This window comes from Mesocricetus auratus, unplaced genomic scaffold, assembly GCF_017639785.1.
Source record: "Mesocricetus auratus isolate SY011 unplaced genomic scaffold, BCM_Maur_2.0 Super-Scaffold_100004, whole genome shotgun sequence".
Lineage (NCBI taxonomy): Eukaryota > Metazoa > Chordata > Mammalia > Rodentia > Cricetidae > Mesocricetus > Mesocricetus auratus.
The window spans coordinates 105707877-105730399 of NW_024429189.1; the positions used below are offsets into that span (position 1 = coordinate 105707877).

The following is a 22523-nucleotide window of genomic DNA, read 5'->3' on the forward strand; positions in this document are numbered from 1 at the left end:
ATCTTATTAGTGAGTAAATATAGGAATTATAGTTTTAATGTAATAATAAGCAATAGTAAAATAAATGACAATCCAGCTATGAACTGGTGAATTAAAACAACTATAATAATTGGATTGAAGAAATATAAAAATTCTGAATTCAGTGAACCAGCACCAGTCTAATTTAAATGTCTAATTAAAAGTTATTTGGAGGAGCAGCATACACAAACTGCACTGCAGTCATCTATGACTGGGAAGAAGCTTCCTATCCAGAAGGAAAATCAGAATTGCATGAAGAAACAGGAACCGACTGTAATCTTTAATCAGAGTACTCCATTTTAATCAAGACCTGTCTAACTCTCCATCCTATTACCACTTCATTAAAATACGCTGTCCATGGTGCTGAAGCTGCTGTTAGCTGTTTAATGGAAGAGTAACCAAGCTTCAAGGCAGAAAAGGAGGTAGCAACTCAGGATGGAAACAGGAACTTCCAAAGTTAGCACAGAGCTACAGAAGAAGAAAAAGAAGTAAAGATTAGAACTGATTTAACCAGAACAAGCCTTCCAGCCTGCAAGCTAACTCATTCAGAGGGCTATTCATAGCAGAAGGCTATTTAGCACATTGTCAAATATGTCATTCTAACAAAGTGTGATCGTTAGTCCAAATAGCTCATGAGCAATGACATATTTAGATTGCCTGTATAGAGGTGGCAGGGTATGTGCAGCTAGACAAAAAGAGCTCCATCTTCATATGGGAAAAAAGATGGCTAGAATTTCTAAACTTGGGTTTATTCTGAGACTTACCAGCCTCTGGCACTATCAGCTTGCCACTATTATCTTTGCCTCTTTGTTTTCTCAACTGCAGTGTAAATGAACAGTAGCATTTTCTATGCAGTCTTATTATGAGAATTAATTAGAGAATCAATAATTAATTAGAGAATCAATAATGCTTAAATATGTCTAAGTACACATGTATGATGTGATGAGAACAGTAATCAGAAAAAGAGTAATCTCTTAATAAAAAACATATTATCAGTGAAAAACATATCCCAACACAGCATTGTGGCTTGTGATGGCTTGGTAGGTATTACTGAAACAAATCTAACATTGGGCTGAACCTTAACCTCATTGCTAGTTAAAAAGTCCCCCTTTTCTGGGAGAAAAGTCCATTGTCTATGACAATAACTCTTGTCATTTAGAAGCCTTAAAAACTAAATTATTTCCCAAACCTCTCACTTTTTCCTTTCCTCCCATTTTCTTTTTCTTTTTTTTTTTTTTTTTTGGTTTTATGAGACAGGGTTTCTCTGTTTTGGAGGCTGTCGGTCCAGCCTGGCCTCGAACTTACAGAGATCTGCCTGCCTCTGCCTCCCGAGTGCTAGGTTTAAAGGCATGCGCCACCAATGCCCGGCTCCTCCCATTTTCTTAATGCCATCATCCCAGTGCATCCTTTCTCTTCAGAAAGCTGCTTCACTGAACAGGCACTATACTAGATTTACACTCCCACTTCAATTAAGACAAAGAATGGCAGACAAGGAGCCTAGCAGTCTCTTCCACAAATTAAAGAACTGCAATAGACAAAGCATCCTGTCATGAGTTGCCACACATATAAACCTGTATACAAGTCAAAGGGCTTTGTTGCTGCACATGTTACAAGCAGGGACACTAAGACTAGATGGACGATCTTCCTTATGAGCTTAACATAAATGTCACAATATGCATTGTGGGCCCACACCTCATTGTTGAGTCCTCATTCAGGAACGTATCCTTCTCTTCTTGTATCGCCTTTCTTGCTTCTGTGTAAATAATACATTGCAGGAAAGGGGTATAAATTAGAAAATGCATAGATCGGTGAAGGACAAAAATATTTCTCTTCCTTTCAGACACTGTCAATAACATAAACTAAAAATTAATTAATTAATTAATTAATTAATTAACTAAAATCTCTGTGCTCAAAATGGGGTGAGCACAGTAGATAAATTCCCCCCTACTGAATAAATGAACAAATCAATAGATCCCTAGGTCATATGGACTGAGATTTTTTTATCCAATCATATATCTTTGTTTTGTTTCATTAAAAAAATGAAAACTAGTTAACTTAAACAACCAGAGGCCATTTTCACAGTTTACCATCTAGGAAAACACAAAAGCAGTAATTAAAACAATCTGGGGCTATAGGAAGCTAGACAGAAAATCTGTCACCACTCAGACTTTCAAAGAAGCGGGGGGGGGGGGGGGCGGTGTCCTGGAAGATGAAGCAGCAGCAGTGACAGTTTGTTACATTGAACCCCAGAGTGATGAGCAAGGAAAGAACATGGCAGAGCTCACCGCCAGGGGAAATGTCAGTTCGTGTGAGAAGCTCCTGGAAAAAAATTGGAAAGGTGACTGTAATTCTGCTCTTTTGCCAACTTCAGAAATGGGCTGAGTTTCCTCTGTACAACAAGAATTACCCTGTAGTCATTTTCATAGGCTAGTTTTGAAAAAGAACAACCACATTGCTTTTCTCATACTGCATCTGCTTGAGGCCTAGAGTTTAAAATATCCTCAAAGTATCAATATTTGCTATTACCTGATTTTTTTGTTTCATTCATTTATTTATTTTACATCCTGACTGGGGTTTCTATCCCTCCTCTCCTTCCATGCCTCCCTCCCTGTCTGCAGTCTGCCTTACCAGCCATCCATACTGTTTCTATTCAGAAAGGAGCAGGCCTACTATGGATATCAGCAAAACATGACATACCAAGTTAGTGAGACAAAGCAGTATGTGTAACATAGTCGCAAAAGCCTGAACAAGAGTCAGAGACAGATCCTGCTCCCACTGTTAGGAGTCCCATAAGAAGATCACGCTATACATTTGTAACAGAAGGCCTAGGTCAGTCCCAGGCAGCAGGCTCCCTGGTTGTCAGTTCAGTCTCTATGATCTCTTGTGAGCGCAGTTTGGTTTATTATATGGGTTCCTTTGTGATGTCCTTGACCTCTTGGGGTCCTACAATCCATCCTCCCTCTCTTCAGCAGAATTTCCCAAGCTTGGCCTACTATTTGACTGTGGGTCTCTGCATCTATTTCCACCAGTTGCTGGATGAAGCCTCCCTGATGACTATCGGGTTAGGCACCAATTTGTAAGTTTAGCAGAGTATCATTAGGCATTGTTATGATGATATTTACTATTTTCTTCAGTCACGCTGATTTTGTTTTCAGGTACACATGCTCCTTTTCTTCTAATGTTGTTCACAAATACTCAATCAGCCCCAACTTAGTAACTTCATCCACCCATCCTTCTGACTGTTGTGAAATTTCTCAATCATCTAGCACTTTTAATCTGTACATTTTAAGGTGAATTCATTAGGAATACCATGCAAGACATCTGACGCCAACTGCTGTCCTTAATCCTCTTTATAGGAAATGTTTCCTCAATCGGAACAAATGCAATCTAGTCAAGGTTTCAGTTCTCTAGATCTAATTTCTCATGTCAAGTATTAACAAAAGAACACATATATGGCTGCTAATATCATAGAAAGTAGAAGTTGGAACAAAACACTTACTAGAAATAGAACAGAATATTATGTGATAATATATGAGTTGATTTCCTAAGGAAACATATTAAATGTTTATGTGCCAGAAAACATAATTGCAAAGGCTAAGAAAACAGCCAATGGTGGAGGGCTAACCAGCAGATACTGGATCCTGAGTTGACTCACCATCACTGAAAAAATGATAAATAAAAATTGATAAATAAAATATATTTAAAATCCAGCAAAATATCTGAAACAAAAAGCATAGAAGCAAAAGGAAACATTGATCACCATAGTTATTGTTGGAGAGTTCAATATCTATGTCTCAGCAAATCAAAGAACTAGGCAGAGGAGCAGAGATATAAAATAACTCAATAATACTGTTAATCAGCAGGACTGAGATCTAAGTTACATTTGTTCAATTAAATTGAATGCCTTGCTCCATTTTAATTATACTCTAGAAAATAAACACACTGATGGGGAATGTCCTTCTTTATGCTGTGAATGTATGTTTCCCTTGTTGGTTGATAAAGAAATGCTGATTGACCAATAGCCATACAGAAAATATAGGCAGGGCTACCAGACTAGAAGAATTCTGGGAAGAAAGAAGGCAGGGAGCAGTGGCCAAAGGGAGTCACTGTGTATGTTCTGAGTATCAAATTCAAGTCCTCAAATTTTTCACTAAACATCCTTAACTGCTGAAACATTTTGCATACCCTGAACTCATAACTCCTTAAACTCATATAAAAATAAATTTCTGGGCCCACATTTTCTCATTGGAGAATTCTGTTAACTAGTTAAGGACAGAACATCAATTTTTACTTATATTCTAGAAACATTTACAACTGTTTCTTCAAAACCACAAAATAAAAGAGGCACACAAAATTAATTTTGTGTACTTTCAATAGGTGTATCAACACTAAAATGAAAGAAGCAATATCATAACTGCTCAAAAACACTCATTTAAGTATATATGTAAGAAAATGCATTTTGACTCATTTGCTAAAATAAATCAAGAGAGTTAAAAAGAAATCATATGTATTGTGTTCATGTATTGAATGAGTCACTATAGCAAAGATGTCATTCTCTGTAAACTGATGGGGTTTTTTTTCACATTTACTATAAAAATCCAAGAAATGCTTTTGTAGATACAGACATAATAGTTCTAACATTGTGTAAGAATGCAAAATAGCCAAAAGTAATTACAACAAATTTGAAAGAAAAAATAGAATAAATCTATTTTACTGGTTTTAAGAGAAATCTATCCACACTAACCAATACTGTATTAATGATAGAAAAATAAACATATAAAATAATTTTAAAAACTATAAACTCTGAAATAGAGCCTAACTAATAAGTATAACTCATCTTTGACAAAGATACAACAGGGTCATCATGGTGAAGAGGCATCATCTTAAATAAATAATGATGGAATAAAAAGATATGCTAGAGACTTAACTTGCATGTTGCATAGTATGTAATTCAAATGTGTCAGGTAGTTCAATGTAAAACATAACCTCATGATACTTTTAGAAAAAAATAAAATCTTCTGAATCTAATGCTAGGCAATGAGTTCTTAGACACAATGGACCACTGAATGCAAGAACTCTCAATGACTATGACAGCATGTACAAGACCTATACAAGATCAAACTACCCAGCATGAATAAGGGAGCAGCTCATGGAGTCCTACCACTTCATAAAGCTGTTGGCTATGAGTAAAGGGAACCAGTTTTCTTCAGAGATACAACTCCTAAAAAACTGTACCTGCTTTCCAGTTGATGGTTCTATTCTCAGTCCCATTCAGGCAGCATTAACTGAAAACAGCTGACAAAGAAAGAGTAAGAGGAGCATGAAATTGGGAACTGAAAAAATGGTGAGGCAGTGAGGGAGATGAGGGGGAAGAACTGGAATGGGTTTGATCAAAACACATAATACTGCATGCATGATAAAATAAGAGGAAAACACAATAAATAAAAGGGAAACATGACACGACACTCATCAAAATTAAAGACTTGCCCTTCAAATCTAACTTTCAAAGACAAAAAGATAAGCCATCAACTGAGAAAAATATTTAAATTCATTTATGTAACAAAAGACTTTGTATTGAGAATGTATAAAGAACCCACAGTGCCCTACAGAATAAAACAAACAATTAATTAAAATAATGGGAAAATACACAAGGAGAGACTTTATTTTAGACTATATGCAGATAGCAAAGAAACTCATCAAAACGTTCAATATCATTAGTAATAAGGGAAATACAAAATTAAAGCCATATAAAATATGAGAACATGCCTATCAGAAGGGATTTTTTAAATGATACCACATATTAACTAGATTTGTATAAATTAGGTCATTAATACAGATTGGGAATGTAGATTAGAATAGGCACACTGGAAAATAGTACTCAATGTCTCTGAAAACTAAATATGCATCTACTACATAATTTAGCAATTATACTCCTGGGCAATTACCCCACTGACATAAAAATACGTTTACACAAAAATAAAACTAATGCTAGAGTGGCTTTATTCATAGTAGCCAAAACATAGAAGCAACTCAAATGCTCTATGATTGATAAATTGTTAAACAAAGTATGTGCATCTACACAGTTATTAACCCCAGAATTTTTTAAAAGAGAAAACTATTGATACCTAAATAGTTACAATACCTAAAGGAATCTCCAGGTAATTATGTTGAACATTAATTAAAAGGCTGACTCAAAAATTAAATGTATATTTTCTATAGTACTATATGCTTAAAATGACAATTTATATAAATGGGTAATAAATTGATAAATGCTGGGGATTATTAAAGAAGAAATGCAGGTAAAGTAGGGAAGTAGATTGATAAAAGAGCAAGAAGAGTTCTTTTTAATGTAAAAAATATTTCACACTGATTCAACTACTATGAAAATAAATATGGAGGATTCTCAAAAAGCTAAAACCAAATTTACCATGTGACCCAGCTAGTGATAACCCCTTGGCCCAAGGCACTCAAAAGCCTATGCCACAGATATTTGCTCAGTCATGTTAAAAGATGCTATATTCACAATTGCTAGGAAATGAAAACAATCTAAATTGTCTTCAGCCCATGAATGAATAATGACAGTGTGATACAATTACACTACAGAACACCATAGTATAGAATACAAACACACTTCTTCAGTGGTAAAGAAAAGTGAACTCATGAAGTTTTCAGGTAAACGGATAGAACTAGAAAAGATCATATTTAGTGAGGTCACTCATACATAGAAATACAAACATTGCTTGTTACTTTTTATCAGAGGATCCTGGAGTTACTACAGAAACCAGGAAAGAAAAGGGGACTGCTGCCTGGGTAGATGGGTAGGAGACAAATAGACAATGGACTAGTAGGGCACAAATGATCAGATTAGAGAAATGGAAAAAGGGTACCTCTAATTAGGGAGGGGGTGAATAAATACAATAGGAACAAGGTGAGTTAAAATATGAGTAAGGATATCTGAAAAATTATAAGATATCATATTAATTACTAATCCAAAAAACTTTATAATACATGTTATTTCTCTTTATACAGATACTGTTTAAATGATTTTTTCACCTGACAGATAATGCTCCCTCCAAGAGTTAAAAACAACTTATCAAAAACCCAAATTCCAGGCATGAGAAGCCCTTCAGTGTTCTTCAGGAGACTCCCCAATATATAGAGGTTATTGTTATTGCCTTTAGTTGCTCCCTAAAGGTTAAATGTAAGTCCTTGTTGTTGAACACACATACACACACAAATATGTCCTACCACCACCAACAACAAAATAATAGGAATGAACAATCTTTGGTCATTGATATTTCTGAATGTTAATGGTCTCAATTCTCCAATAAAAAGGCACAGACTAACAGATGGATATGAAAACAGGACCTCTATTTCTACTGTACCTAAAAAATACACCTCTGTAGAGTGAACAAGGCTGGCAAGGAAGGCTACACTCTACACACCTCAACATCAAGAACAGACATTACCTCAGTTTAAAAAAAAATTGGAAAAAAATATTCCAAGCAAATGGACCTAGGAAACAAGCTAGTTTAGGCATTTTATTATGTAATAAAAATAGGCTTCAAACCAAAATCAGTAAAAAGATATAGGGAATGAGATGATGTGATTATCAAAGAAAAATCCATCAAGAGACATTGCAATTCTTAATATTTATGCCCCAAAAAATAAGGGCATCCAGGTCTGTAAGAGAAACATTACTACAACTGAAACAGCAAATTGACCATAACTGATAGTGGAAGACTTCACTACTCTATTTTCACTAATGGACAGGTCATACAGACAAAAACTAAACAGAAAAGTGCTGGATCTAACAGATATTATAAACCAAATGAACCTAACAGATATTGACAGAACATTTTACTCAAACAGAAAAGAATGTTCTTTCTTATGGACTTTCTCTAGAATTGATCACATACTCAGACACAGAGCAAGATTCAACTGATACAAGAAAATTGCATTATCTCTTGCATCCTATCAGACCACCATGGATTAGAGCTGAATATAAACAACAGAAACAACAGGAAACTTACACACTTGTGGAAACTGAAAAAAAACTCTACTGAATAAAAGTTGAGTCAAGACAGGAATAAGAAACAAATTAAAGTCTTTGTAGAATTCAATGAAAATAAATACACAGCATACTTGAATGCATGGGACACAGTGACTGCAGTTCTTAGAGACAAGTACAAAGCACTAAGTACCTGCAAAACAAAATTTTAGATATCTCATATTAGCAACTTAACAGCACATCTGAAAGTTCTAGAAGAAAAAGAAGTAATCATACCCAAGAAGAATAGATGAAAGACATAATCAAACTCAGACATGAAACGAACAAAATAAAAACAAAAAGTCAGTGAAACAGAGTTGGTTCTTCGAGAAAACTCCACAGGATAGTCAAATTCTTATTCAAACTAATTAAAACATTAAGAGAGAATATTCAATTTTTAAAAAAAGAAATCAGATACAAAAGGGAGACATAACAACAGACAACAAGGAAATCCAACCAAAAAAAAGCTGAGGGCCAGATAGTTTCAGCAAATATTTCTACCAGAATTTCAAAGAATAGTTAGCACCAATACTTCTCAAATTGTTCCACAAAATAGAAAAACAAGGAACATTGCCCAGTTTATTTTATGAAGGCACAATTACCCTGATGTTCCAACCACACAAATACCCAAGAAAAAGATTTACTGATCAATGTCACTTATAAACATAGATGTACAAATTCTCAAAAAAAATACTGACAAACCAAACTCAAGAACACATTAAAAATATTCATAGAACATGATAAAATAGGCTTTGTGCTAGAGATTCAGGGATGGTTCAATATGTGAAAATCAATTACTGTACTCCACCATATAAATGAAATGAAAGGACAAAACAATACATGATTATTTCATTAGATGCCAAAAAGGCCTTTGGCAGAATCCAACACCCCTTCATGATAAAAGTCCTGGAGACAAACTAAATATAATAAAGGCAGTTTTCAGCAAGTCCATAGCCATAATCAACTTAAGTGGATCAAAATTCAAAGCAATTTCACTATCATCAGTAACAAAATAAAGTTCTCTTCATATCTATTCAATATACTACTTAAGTCTTAGAGGAGAAAGACAACTGAAGAAGATCAAGTTGGGTACAAATTTGAAAGGAAGCAGTCAAAGTATCATTATTTGAAGATGATATGATAGTATAAATAACTGACCCCAAAAATACTACCACCGAATTCCTACACCTGATAAATGCTTAAGCTAAGTAGATGAATACAAATCAACTAAAAAATTGGTGGCCCTCCTATATACAAGTGACAAATGAACTGAAAAAGAAATCAGGGAAATAGATAATATAAAGTATCCCAGGGTAAGCAAATGAAAGGCCTGTATGATTTTATGATACAACTTCAAATCTTTGATGAAAATAAGTGAAGAAATCAGAAGATGGAAAGACCTTTCATGATCATGAATCTGTAAGATTAAAATAATACCCATCCTACCAAAAGCAATCTACAAATTTAATATAATTCCCATCAAAATTCCAACACAATTCTTTACAGACCTTACAGTACAGTTCTCAATTTCATATGAAAACAACAAAAATTCAGGATAGCTAAAACAATACTGAAGAATAAAAGAACTTCCAGAGGTACCACCATCCTGATTTCAAGTTGTACTACAGAGCTCCAGTAATAAAAATTGCATGGTATTTTCATAAAAGCAAACAAGTTGATCAACAGAATCAAATTTAAAACGCAGACATAAATTCAAACACATATGGACACCAAAAAGAAAACCTCTTCAAAAAGTGATGCCAATCAAACTGGATGTCTGCATGTAGAAGAATGAAAATAGGTCCATACTTCTTTCATCATGCACAAAACTCAGGATCAAATGGACCAAGTACCTCAACAGAAATCCAGATGCAGTGAAGTTAATACAAGAGAAAGCAGAGAATAGCCCTAAATGCATTAGCACAGAAGACTTCCTGAACATAATAATGACAGCATAGTCACTAAGATCAACAATTAATAAATGGGTCCTTCTGAAACTGAAATTTTTCTATAAGGCAAAGAACACCATCATTCAGACAAGCAGCAGCATGGAAATTGAAAAAAAAAGATTTTTTTAACCAATTGCACATCTGATAGAATACTAATATTCAAAATATATAAAGAGCTTGAGAAGCTGGTTACCCAAAAATCAACTAACCCATTTAAAAAGTAGAGTACAGATCTAAACAGAGAACTCTCAATAGAGGAAACTCAAATGACTGAGAAACACTTAAAAAAAGTTCAGCATTCTTAGCCATTAGGAAAATGAAAATCAAAATGATCCCGAAATTCTATTTTATACCTGCCAGAATGGCTAAGATCAATAATATATGTGACAGCATATTCTATCGAGGATATGGTGCAAACATTTACAGTCACTATGGAAATCACTATGGTAATTCCTCAGAAAGTTGGGCATAAATATACCTCAAGACCCAAATATACCACTCTCGGTTATATACCCAAAGAAGACTTCATCCTATATCAAGGCACTTGTTCAACCATGGTCATTGAGGCTGTATTTACAGTATCCAGAAACTGGAAACTACCTAGATGTCCTTCAACAGAAGAATAGATAAAGAAACTATGGTACATTTGCCAGTTTCTCAGTATCTAAGCTTAGAGTGAGATGAGATATTATTGATCAACAAACTAATTCTTACTTGTCCCCCTCTTCAACTCCTAGTCCCACCTAACTTGCTTCTCTATTGGCCAACAGTACTTTATTTATCAACCAACAGGACAACATATACACAGAAGGACTTCCCCCATGAACTTCACTATTTTAAAATGACACCATGAAATTTGCAAGCAAATGAGTGGAACTAGAAAAATTAATCCTGAGTGAAATTATCCAAATCCACAAAGATAGATATGGTATGTATTTACTTATATATGGCTACTAGCCATTAAATAAATGATAAACAATCTACAATCCACAGATCCAAAGAGGTTAAGTATAGAGAAAGGGACCAGTGGGAACACATGAATCTCTCTAAGAGGGAAAATAGGATAAATATTTTGGTGGGTACACTGGTGACAGTGGCAGGAATCAGAGGAACAGGTGGAGACGTGGGGGAGATATATTTGAGGGAAGGTATGTACAGAGAGACAGCTGGAACTGAGGGGCATTTTAGAGATGATATGGAAAGGTAATGTAATAGAAACTACCTAAAATATATAAAGGTGATCCTAATGATATTTCCTAATAATGGGGGAGACAAAGTTCCAATTGGCCATGTCTTGTCACTAAACAAGATTTCTAATTCCTTCATTGTGTTATATTCTATTGGCCTCTTGGCCAAGGGAATCCCAATGAAATTTTCAAACAACCCAGCTGTTACCAAGGCAATGGGTTGCTCTTCTAAAACTGACAGTGAGTCCCCATTGTGAAAGACAACATCCACACAACTCATTGAACATGGAGTTGAACCTGTGCTCACATGGGGTCTTCACCTCTACATTTTTGTGTTTGGTGTGGGAAGGTACAAGCTACCAAAAGAGAAATGTAAACACCTACCTAGTCACAAAACTTTTGACCTACAATCTGTCCTTCCCTATAACATACACTAAGACATATTCCAGACTTATGGGAGTCACCAAACAAGTCAGAACCTCATGGCACTATGTAGGTGACCAAGAACCAGAGACTAGATGCCCACAGACCTAGCATAAATCCAAAAACTATGGGTCTAAAAGAAATGCAATAAAATGACTACTGATGATTTTCTGCTATACTCGTAGATCAGTGGTGTGGCTTATACCATCCTCAGCAAAGTTTCTTCCTGCAGCATATGGGAATAGATTCAGAGACCCACAGTGAGACATTACATGGAAAGAGAGTCCTTGAAACACACAGCTCGAAGTGGGGTGTCCCTACAAAATCCCTGCCTTCAGAGCTCAGAGAAGCCTGAAGAAGAAGGGAAAAGAATATAAGACCCACAGGGAATGGAGGACAGCAGGAGAACTAGGCCCTCTGAATCAACTGAGCAAGGCTTATGTGAACTCCCAGAGACTGAAGCAGTAAGCACAGAGCCTGAACAGGGATGCACCAGTTCCTCTCCATATATATTGTAACCTTTGGCTTAGTATTTTTATCAGACTCCCAAGAGTGAGAATAGCTGGGTTTCTGATGCTTGTGCCTGGTTAGGAGGCTTTTTTGTTCTGTTGGGTAGCCTGGTCTAGCCTCTATATGATATTTTTATTGTGTTTTATTTTGTTGCAGTTGATTGTTATCACTTAGAAGCTGACAGACAAGGACTGGATCTGGGGTGGGGGAGGAGTGGGAGGAACTGTGAGGAGAAAAGAGAGGAAAACACTGCAATTGGGATGTAGTGTATTTTCAATTAAAATATTGTCTATTAGTAGTGTCAGAAGCTACATTCATAAATCTCACCAGCATAACTGCCTAAACACAAGCTAAATAAGGACAATAACAACATACAGGAGAAAGTGGCTAGAGGAAAGACCATGAGACTTGACCCTATACAAAGAACTATGGGAAACTAAGAAATACTGAGAATGGAAGAAATAACATTTCACAGGACAGACTTCAGCAGGTGGTTATTCATTATGAAATGATCAGCCCTGACCTAAAAACATATGCACAAGTAACAAGTAACATACAGATCAAGAAGTATATTTATGGATACACACACACATGCACACACGCACACACACACACACACACACACACACACATGCATTTACCAATAGTCAATAAAGAGAACATGAATACTTGAATTCAAAAAAGAGCAATGATGTATATATGGAAGGGTTTGGAGAAAGAAAAGGTGGGGATAAATGATTTAATTACATTATAATATGTATGATATAATATGGGGATAAATGATTTAATTACATTATAATATATATGATATATAATAGATTATATAACATTAAAATACTTATATTTATAATAACTGGTATATATTAGTATACAATATGAATGGTATAATATAATATGATTGTATGCATACTATATACAAAATTCTCAGTCCATGTAATATTACCAGTATCATTTCATGGCTGACCATTTGAAATAGGCAGTGGAGGAATTATTTCCTGGAGAAGAACAATTCTCCAATTTTCATATGCATTCTTCACTTGTCTGTCTTTCTTTGTCTAAGAATGGAGACCCATGAGATTTCTCCCCTTCCATGCTAGCATATCCATTGGTGTCATCATTGTTCAGGCCTTGCTTAGACAGTCATGTTGGTGAGACTTCATAGCTATAGACTTTCTGATATTTCCAGAAGACAGAATTTCACAAGTCTCCTGTTTCTCTGGCTCTTAAAATCATTCCACCCCATCTTTCCACAATGATCCCTGAGTCTTGGGGACAGGAACTGTGTTGTGGGTATGTCAGTTGGGAGTGGGCACTGCAGGATGTCTTGTTCTCTGCAATTGTAGTTTTCTGTTATTGGGGAAGTCTTATGCTAATAAAGCACTGTCTGGCCAATAGGAATCTAGATAGGTGGGGCTAGGAATCCAGGAGGATTCTGGGTAGGAGAAACACAGGAGAGTCGACATGTGACGCCATGGGGGTAAGAAGCCGGGAACTATTCTCCGGTAAGAAACATACTTAGATTAACAATTATGGGGTAATTACTTAAGGCAGAGCCCAGGCGACTGGCGGGGGATAAACCAAAGCGGCTAGCAAGGAAAAAGCTTCCCTTAACATAATGGTGATCAGGAGTGGGATGATGAATTTCCACATAAAATGACAAAAGCTTTAAAGAAATTTTAGAAACAGAAGAACGGCGAGAAGCACAAATTTTGGTAGCAGCATTTTTCTCAGGTGTGCTGTTTTGCTAGCGACAAGCCGAGATTCATGTGGCTCGGTTACCGGAGTCTTCCTGACTCAGCATAAAAAGAAAAAGAAAAAAAAAACCAACAAGGTTGTTTTAAGAGACTCTGCTAACGATTGAAAGGTGTGTACGTACAGCTGGAAGTGGCAGCTTTTGCTGGAGGTCAGCATGGACTGAGGCAGTAAGCTGGAATCATGCTTAAGCCCGCCATCTTGGAAAAAAAAAAAAAGAGGCAGTTTAAAACAGCCGCGGTTTTAACAGATAAGACACGTGGCCAGAAAAACATAAAGATTTACAGTAAAGTCAGACTTGGATGAACAAAACCTTTAAAGGTTTACAGTGTGTTTAAAAATATACGTGAGACTGAGAGAGAAAATGAAATGGCAAAGTGGTAAATAAATACAAAAGCCGGCGTTGTGGTGGCGCACGCTGGTAGGATTTACTCCAGAGGCAGAGGCAGAGGCAGGCAGATTTCCAAAGAGAAATCCTGTCTCAAAGAAAAATAAATAAAAGTGAAATAAATAAAGTAATAATAAATAAATAAATAAGCCACGTAAAGATGGAAAATACACAGAGAGTCTGGATACTGTACGCTATTATGTTTTTCAGTTTTTTGATTGCTAAGGAAGGAACAGCTGCTAAAGTACACTTGATTATAAATGCTGCTAAATTAATCCAACTTCTATCTTTTAAAAATGCCTTGACTTCAAAATTTAAGTATAAGGATATGTTACTCGGAAAAAGAGTTTTAATTTATGTTTCCAAAGAACATAAAAAGCTGAGGATTTCTTCCAGACTTCTGTGGTTTGACGAACCAAGACCCCCGGAAGCAGTGGACCAGGTGTTTCAACGACTGAGACAGCTAAGATGATACAGCTCTACAGACCATAAAAATAAGGACTTATACAGGTTTCTGGGTTTTGTCATGATCCCCATGGTATAAACAGCGCCCCCTTCCAGCAGGAAGCAGTTTGGAATGAGCGACGTCCCAATTCCCATCTTGTTTGTAAATCTTTGTTTTCATTTAAATGGGGTTGTTTATAATTGGCTAGTAATCACAGCCAATCTTTTTTAATGGTAAAAAAGGGGAATTATGGTATGGGTATTGTTTTTCATTTATTGATACAAATTCAAGGTCAATTTTGTGATGTTTATATTTCTCCTCTTGATTAAGCATTGTGCTTATACTGATCTTCTAAAATGTAATGCATAATTGAATACAGACTATAGATAGTTACTTATAATAGAATTTATAGTTAGGTAAGTTAGGTTTTCTAGATATACAGAAATATATTTGAGACAGATAGACAGTCTTCAAACCTCTGAAAGACCTTCAGAACATGGCATTTAAAATGGTCTAGGGTTTTTTTTGACAATGAGAAATGTCTGCTCCTGGCAGCACCAATTATATCTGAGAGGAAGATGGGCATCGAAGAAACTTGTTATGGAGTTTGCTTTCAACATGGCAAGATTAGCCATTTGGGCAAGAAACTGCTCTTGCCTAGACTGTTTGACTGCTGTTGTATAAACTGGACATGCAGGACCCACAGGAAAGTGACTACTGAACTCAGTCTTACAGGGTTCCTGCTTCATGAAGAGTCTATGAGACTGTCTGCAGGACAAAGAAAAATGACTGACAGACTGCCAATGCAGATGGACAGTTTGAAATTTCCTGCTTTGCTGAGAAGTGTTCCAGACACATTGTGGCCTATGGGCTGAAGATGGATGCCCCAACGTTACAGAGGAACTTTGGGTGACTGTCCAGGCAGTAAGATATCTCTGTCAATCCTAGTGTTTATATATTATCCTTCTGTGGTCTTTGATGGAGTTGAAGACAGATACTTATAATTATAGTTTTCCTTAGTTATGATAAAAGATAAGCTACATATAGGACTTTGGACTCACAAGGATGGGATGTATATTTTCTTTAAATCTTGCAAAAATATTGTAACTATGTTCTTATTTGATAACTCTTCTGTTATATACAATTTGACTGTGTTAAAGTTAAGACCTTTCTTTTTGTTTAAACAGAAAAGAGGAGATGTTGGGGAAGTCTTATGCTAATAAAGCACTGTCTGGCCAATAGGAATCTAGATAGGTGGGGCTAGGAATCCAGGAGGATTCTGGGTAGGAGAAACACAGGAGAGTCGACATGTGACGCCATGGGGGTAAGAAGCCGGGAACTATTCTCCGGTAAGAAACATACTTAGATTAACAATTATGGGGTAATTACTTAAGGCAGAGCCCAGGCGACTGGCGGGGGATAAACCAAAGCGGCTAGCAAGGAAAAAGCTTCCCTTAACATTCTGTAATAGTCTGTGCCCCAGAGATGCTTCATTGATAAAGGATGAGAACTACACTTAGCAGTGAGTATAAGGATAAATATAGTAGTCAGGTATTGTGCTAGTTTAATAAAGCTTCAATTGTAGGTTCTCATTCAAGATCCATAACTAAACTAGTCCCTGGTAATTAACTATGTTTTCAGTACCAGGCATGATTTTCCTCCTATTGAACAGATCTTATGTCCAATTACAGAACTGTCAGTTACCGCCAAGATATTTCTGGTATTATTGCACCCTTGGGGTAATTTTGTCCTGCATGTTGCTGTTGTGGCTCATAGGTACCAGAACTAGGTAGGACTATTGGTTGGTTCTCTCTCAGAAAATTTCATGAAACATTCTAGTACCATGAAAGCTGCCCTCGAGGAGGTTTTTCAGGTCAAATCTAGCTTGGGTCCTCTGGGTCCTGTATTCAAAGTACATAATATGTTCAACTTACCTTCAATGACTGGGGAGGGGCAGTCAAAGGCAAAAATAATAATTCTTTTAGGAGTCTCTTGTACAACTCTGACAAATAACTCATAAGTGGGCTTTTCATGCCTGGTGTTGGGTTTTTGTTAGATATTCTACAGCTATTAGAAGGAACATAGTCAGCTGAGATGGGACATTTTCTTTTAAACCATATACATAGTGTACTGTAGACATAAACTTATATGCAATATGTAAGTTTAGACTGATAGATATTAATATGGTGCCTATGACTTTTTCAGATGCATTGTTATTTTACCTGTGGAGGGACTCTTGGTGGTGGAAATGTTCTGTGTCTGACTGTATCAATGTTGACACCTGGGTGTGCTATTTTACTAACACCATGTAAAACATCATCATTGGGGAAAACTGAGTACAATATACACTTTCCATGTAGTTTATTAAAAGCATATGTGTCTACATTTATCTCAAGGTAAAAAGCTTAAATTTATAATGTTAACACTGGCTTGTTGCTCACAATTTTGCATCTAGTTTGAGATGCACTAGCTCAGCACTACCACCGGCTGTCAGGGAAGCTGTCCCTCTGTGAGTTCACATGGCCCATGAAGCAGATATTCTGCCATCTGTGCAAATCCCTTCTTCAGGCCAGTCTTCCCTCAGACCCAGCAGGTTCTCACTTACTACTTTAGCTTTTATTTTTCTTCGCTCTCAGAACATAAGCCATGTATATGTACACACCAAATGCTAAGTCAGCACAATTTCTATATTCCACTCAAGTCTTTAAATCACAATTATGACACTGCCAAGCAGCAAGTAACTAAGTAGCACATATGCCACAACAGATGGCTCACATGTGATGGTTTCTACCCCCAAAGTTCTTCTGCTTAGTAAACCTATCAATAAACACATTACAAATAAGCATTGTGGAAAGGGGAAAAAGACAGAAGGATGCGCTGAGTAACGGGATCGCAAACAATGAGTAAATTTCCAGGAAATTTCACCTGAAAATACATACTGTAGAATCCAGACCTAAAGTCAGAGAATTCTTTGTTGGTGTTGTTTTATTGTATTGCTATTAGTTTGCTTTTGCTTGATTTGATGCTTTTGTTCCATGTTGTTAGATAATAACAGTAAAGAAATCATTAGACACTTTGGAGAATCTGACTGATGCAATGATACCTACTAACCATCTTTATGAGGATGAGCTTCCATCCTCCCATCTGCAGGTCTTCAGATCTACTCAGCTGAGCTCAGTGACAGCTCTGCCTGGAGCTGCACACCAGATGCACATGGCTTGATTTGGGTTTGGATGTGATTCAAACATATCTCTTGCACTTAGTAAAGGCTCTAATGGTAAGAAGAAGCACAGGAAAGGTCGATCCAAACCACCCTTGCTCAGGTTAGGATACTTCTTATGTCCCATATGTTCCTGTAGTACACAGAAACCCGTGACTGAACTCAGTGTCAACACAGCAGCCCACATTGACCGTAATAGCAGGGAACAAGAATAATTGCCAACTATTATGTTATTTCACAAACTTCTTTCTAGTGTCCTCTAAGATAAGGAGGTTGTACTAGTATTTTACAATATCCAAATGAGAAAACCATTTGACTAAAATAGAAAGTTTCAGCTGAGCTTACACTGTATAACTCAACTGTGTTTTAGGACCAGTTTCTCATCCTCAGCAATAACAGTTTGGGCTGCTCATTGTTGTTAGGGGATGGGAAAAGTACTGTCTTGTATACTGAAAGATGTTTAGAAACAGTTATAGCCACTCCCCACTAGATTTTAGCAACAGCTGCAAGTCATGAAAACAGAAACTGTGTCCACCAATGCCAACGTATCCCCAGAAGTCAAATTTACTAATGTTTTAGAACTACTATCTTAAGAGAAATCTTCAGCATCCGAGGCATGATGTCAATGGCCAAAGAGAAAATTCTTGTAACAAAATATTTTGTGTCAATATAGGTAAATATACATTCCTGTAAACTTGACTGTGTCTTTTTCTGTGGTGACTTGACATGTCACCCTTAGAACTTTATAATGATTCTGTGGGAGGAGTTTTACCTCACACTATTAACATTGGAATTAAGAAACATTAAAAACAAAGAAGAAAAACTCAGATTTGAACCAAGATTCTCCTGTTTAAAATTGGTTTTAATAGAAATGCACAAACACTGCCCCTATAAGAATTTATGACAGTTACCTTTTTGTCCATTCTGCTTTATCAAGCATCTTTTCATATACAAATTAATGATAACCAACAAGCTGCTACAAAGTGAGCCTGTTCATTTTTAAATATTTTATCAAGAATCCTTTATCGTTCACATAACAAACACTAAGTAATTAAAAAACACTTAAACAGTTTTCAGTTGCTATGTAATGTATAGCTGCAACATATGCACACCATCAAAAGTATACATGTTCTTACAAATTTACACCCAACAAAATCATCATCAAAACTATGATTTTAGAGTGAAGATTGTAGCAATTCATCTTACTTAGCTAATTAGTAGAAAATTCAAAACTTGAAATATTCATCATACTTAGATCCTTCCAAGGTGTGCATATCACCTTTAGAGGACAGTGCAAGGTTATTTCTTAAGTTTACAAGAGTCTAAAATATTGGCAAGACCACCTATCTACTCTCACCATAGCTTACACTACTCATTCAGCACAACTTAGCCCTCCCCCAATACCACCGTCTTACTGTTGCTCAAACATGATAAGTAGTGACTTGGGACATTAGTTCTTCCATCCCATTGGTCTCTTACTTAGCAACTATCCTCTTACTCATATCTTTTCATGGTTATTCAAATATTCACCTTTCTGAGAAGCTTTTGCAGACCTGCCTATCAGAGAATTCCCTTCTATGACTGCTCATCTCTCTTGCTTTGCTCATTCATAGAAAAAAAACATTACCTGTATTCACCAACAGAATACAACCTAGGCATAGACAGGGACTACAGTTTGCTCATTACTCTTACTCCAGAAACTCGGGGTATATTGTAGGTCTTCAATAGAAATTTAGAAAGCAAGGGAATGATTGAAAAAGTAAGCCGATATTGACAGTTTTTGATTATTTACTGTATTCTTATGCAGTTGAACCACTCTATCTTGACTGCCCCTCACTATAAATTTCAGAATCTGTCCCTTGAATGTTGTCTGCTTTTGCAATTGGAATCATCACACAGCTCAGTGCATGCCACCCTTGCTTCCTTATGACTATTGTGTGTTTCGTGAGTGTTCCTGAGGATAGGTATCAAGAGGAAGTAGCTACTATAGAAGGTTGTGCAAAATCCTTCAAAGTAAACAGTTCTTCATTATGAAAACTCCTTCGGACTTCATTTTGCTGGAATATTCTGGACAAATCACCCTGTTGATCTTCTTGGCAGTGTACTGAGTTCCCAGCCTTAACTTTCCTTGTCTTCCTTCCTTGTGTTACCCTCACAAAAATAAGGACACATTTCTGTCTTCATCTTTCACAGATCAGTTCATTCTTCTCCTTTACAGACTTTAGTCTTTTTGGCCTCATCCCCATGTGTCTCTACCTCAATCCCAAGAAATCTTTGCAGGCATCTTTCTAAACATGATCAATCTCTTTAGAATAAAGTCTTAAAAATGATTAAAGAGAGAATGGTCAATTCTAAAGTGCCTCTGTTTAATCTCATGATAGAAGAGAATCATGAAAAAGGTAAAGCAGATTCTAGTTATACACAAGGAAAAGCTTAAGAGCAGCAGAATTACATGACGGACAGTGGAAAATGTGAGCGAGAATGGAGCTGAAATGAGAACTATGAAATCCTCTACTGAGAAGCAGTCAGGAACAATCACCACTATTGCCCTCCTGAGCTACACTACTTGGGCTAAAATGGGGTCAATGATTGCTGCCAGGGAATTCCTTCTAGACACTAATGTCATAAGAAAAAGAATCTGGAAAGAGAATGACTAGGCTGCTATCAAGAGATAGGTACTCTAGGACATGAGATAGGCAGAGGAGCAGATACTGTGGTGAAAGGGCAGCCCAGGAGCTGGAGATGAGAAGCCCGAGAACTCAATGAGCACTCAGAGTGGCTGAAGAATTTATAAGTGGCATCACCTCCACTACCACCCAGGTGAGCTACAACAGGTAAATGTAAGAATTGTACTGAGCCTGTCAAAGTCTTGCCAAAGCATGTAAATATACCAGAAAAAAGACAATAAAACAGCAACTGCAACAAAAGGTAATGCTGAACAAAACCAAGACCTACACAGCTGAGATCTAAGCAGAAAGTGGACAGCTAGCATCAAAGGTAAACACAAACATCTAGGTAGTTTTCACACCCCTTCACAACCTCACAGAAAGCACAGCAGAGATTATATTGCAAGTGGTAGGCAGCTAGTAGTGCCATCAGGCTAGAAACATCCTGTAAGAAATGGAGTTCCACAGACAGACTTCCTTCAGCTGGGAGGGCAAACTGATATAACTTGTTTAAATTAATGTGGCTATCAGGCCTCTCCCAATTATAGAGCCAGGTATAAAAACCAACTCACAGATTAGAGGAAGTATAGTCCTCTGCACTAAGAAGCACTGTTGAATGGTATTGTAGTATTTTATGTATAATTTATTTTCATTTATATTATGTTGTATTCTTTACTTCAATTGCCTAGTTGTTTTTATTTTAACCTGTATCCTACCTAAATAAACCTTGTAACTATTCTTTATTTTTTTCTTTATCTATTCTGTATTTATTATATCTTATAAGTCTAGCCTATGTAGTTTTCTTTTTCATTTTCTGCTTTTCACATTTCCTTTTGTTTTTACTTCATAATCCTTAATGTGCTTTTTTCTAATATGCTATAGATTATATTTCCCCATCCAATGCCTGAATGCCACTGTCTCTGGACCTTACTGGAAATACACAGAAAACACAGGAGCATATTTTACTGCAGGATGTTGCTGAAAACGCTGTCAAATCATTGCATCTCTTACTGAATTTACATCACACACACTAAGTAGTGCTGTGAAACATAAACCCAAGTGAAGAGAGTTCACCAAGAATACCTACACAAAGCAAAGCAAGCCCAGAAAAGGATTGAGAAAAGGACAAAGATGAAACTTTATTATGCAAAGCATAATAAACACAAAGAAGAGATAACAGCCCTCTACAACAGTGGTTCTCAACCTGAGGGCTCCAACCCCTTTGATGGAATGATCCTTTCATGGGGGTCATATGTCAGACATTCTGCATATCAGATATTTATATTAAGATTCATAATAGTAGCAATTTTGATGTAGCCATTTTATGGTTGGAGAGTCACCAAAAGGGTTGTAGCATTAGGAAGGTTGAGAACCACTGATCTACAACAACTCACAACTGCTCGATACCAAAAAACAGAGATGATGGGATAACTAGGCTGTGTCCTCTGAAGTTCCTGTATTGTAAATTTAATCATTTATGAGGCAGTGTTGATATGATGTCAGACTTCCAAGAGAGGATTAGATAATGGAACAGGGATGTTATCAATGGACAAAAGGAAGTTGTTGTAGAAGGCTCCTGCACCTGAGAACATTATACAGATGGAACATTATATATATATGGTTATATGAATATATATATGTATATATATATGTATATATCCTGTAACAACAATCAATGAAAAAATGGGCCATGACTTTGAGAGAGGATGGGGGACAGCTATATGGGAAGATTTGAAGGAAGAAGTCATTTAACTATATTATAATCTCAATAGTAAAGAACTTCCACGTCCTCTATGCTTTTCTCACTGTTGCCATTTACAATGGAGTAACACTACAAGAACACCCTCTCTAGATCCAGGACCTTGATATTAAGGTTCTTAGCCTCCAAAGCTGTTTAGCCAAATGAAGTTATTGT

The 22523-nt window shown here is 36.5% G+C and overlaps 1 long non-coding RNA gene across 1 annotated transcript; it reads right to left on the minus strand.

The window, feature by feature from the left end:
• Positions 1-333: 333 nt before the first annotated feature.
• Positions 334-5313, minus strand: LOC121140297. The gene is made up of 3 exons (XR_005877066.1): positions 5254-5313; positions 1711-1771; positions 334-486 (listed from the first exon to the last, which is right to left on the minus strand). It is a non-coding gene; the product is annotated as an uncharacterized LOC121140297 (long non-coding RNA).
• Between the last annotated feature and the right edge of the window lie 17210 nt (positions 5314-22523).